The sequence below is a fragment of the Myotis brandtii genome, unplaced genomic scaffold, assembly GCF_000412655.1.
Source record: "Myotis brandtii unplaced genomic scaffold, ASM41265v1 scaffold112, whole genome shotgun sequence".
NCBI lineage: Eukaryota > Metazoa > Chordata > Mammalia > Chiroptera > Vespertilionidae > Myotis > Myotis brandtii.
Window position 1 is genome coordinate 8,488,614 of NW_005353838.1, and position 1,911 is coordinate 8,490,524.

The window sequence follows — 1,911 nt, forward strand, 5'->3', positions numbered from 1 at the left end:
TAATAATACAAGAATAAATTCTATTCCTCATACTTACACCTGTAAACCTACTTTTGCCTACCCCTATATACTGTAGAGATTATTTATAGATTCCCCCTTTCCCAAAAGTTCAGGTTACTTAACCCAGCTTTAGGCCAAATGCCAAAACTACTTAAACACCTTCACCCCTGTCCCAATATAAAGCCAAGAGGAAAGTTTTGATGAAGAAAATCCAAGCTCATTCTCAAACATAGCCCCATTACTTAGGAAAGTAACTTAATCAGAGAAACAACTTCTTTGTTTATAAGTCCTCAGCTCTCCTTCTCAGCTTCCAGGAATTGCCTTTTGAAATGTTAATTTAGCTTGGATGGCCCAGAGGGCAGCCCACGATCCTGAGGTCCTAACTGGACCTCAGCACCCATTTGGGCCCACAGGAGTGGGGCAGGGAAGAAGCAGGACCCCCACCCCCCACCCCAACCACCTAGAGCAGGGAAGGAAATGAGTTTCCATCTGGGAACGTGCTCTAGAGAAAGCTAGATGTAGAAAGGCTCAGTGCCCATTTGCTTTTATTTGTTTCCACTTTGTTCCCCCAAATATGAGCCAGAAGTGTTTGTTTTGGTGGTGTTGTTTTTTAAAGCTGTGTTGGGGTTGTGACTAGGGGGAATGAAGTATTTGCTGAGGACATTGCTCCTCGAACTCCCATCTCACTTTGTCCATTGCAGCCTTTTGTTGGGAGATGATATTGTCAGTCAGCCCATGGTGTTTGTTCACACAAGATGCTTTTTAAATAGAATTGACCAATGTTCTGCTGCCATTGATTAAAGTATTATTTATACTAATTGTTGCCTGTAGTTTTGATGTAATTCATTGATCTATATTTGAAATAAAAGGTATAGCGAAATCTCCCTCCTGTTTGGTGCCTCCACAGAAGCATTCTTCATTAAGTCTTCTGACAGCTAACATTCAATATAAACTTTTTTTTTAATTTTCTGAAATGTGCTTGGCATATGAAGGTTAAACTGTGTAAGGCTTAGCAATTCTATCATTACACCCTCCCCCATACATACATACACGCATACTGCCAATTTGGCCACCATATTTTGTGAGCATTGGGAAGTCTGGGGTTGAATTCAGGCTGCTGGGTGGTGGACATCATTTTTGAAAGGAAAATAAGTTACTGGCCTACAAGGATGCTCCAGGTTGGCTTTCTTCGTGGCCCCAATCAGCCCCAGACCTCTTCAGCCTCTGTTTGTGACACAGTGGGTGAGAGATCTCCCCACCCCACCCCACCCCCAACTCTAAGAGAGGGTGTATGGTGTTGAGTTCTGGGCCAAGCTGGGACTGACCCCTCTGGCCCCCAATCTTGGGCTCCTTCTACTTTTCTGGTGGGACTCAACCCTAGTGGGGCCTCTAGCACTTGCCTCTCCTTACCCCCAGCGCCCCCTCCGCCTTCCAGACGACAATAAACACTCCCCAAGATCCAAGTGGCCTGCGCTATTTTTATCACGAGGGCTTTTTAACGTTTTTGCCTCTCCTAGAAAAGGGGCGAAGACAGCAGTTGCAAAGTAGATGGGGGTGGGGGGACTTGCTTGAGACAGGAAATGAGCAGAATGCGTAAAATCAGACATGTGTCCTTAATATATGGAAGCGCTCGCCCCAGACGCGTGGACATGTGTATTTATAAGTGCGCAGACAGAAGTTTAAATATTCAGGCACATTCTATGATGGTCCTTTGCCTGTCTTCTGGCTAATGGCTCCTCCTGTGCCCACCAATACATCAATAGGGCTGTGTGTTGAGTCGCGGGCTGGGACGAGGAGGAAGCGAGTCCACAGCCGAGCCCGCTGGAGTACAGTACAGTCACTCGGCCCCTCGGCAGGCAGCCGGCGCCTCCCGCTGCCCGCCATGTTGGGGAGCTCCCCCTGCCCCCCACG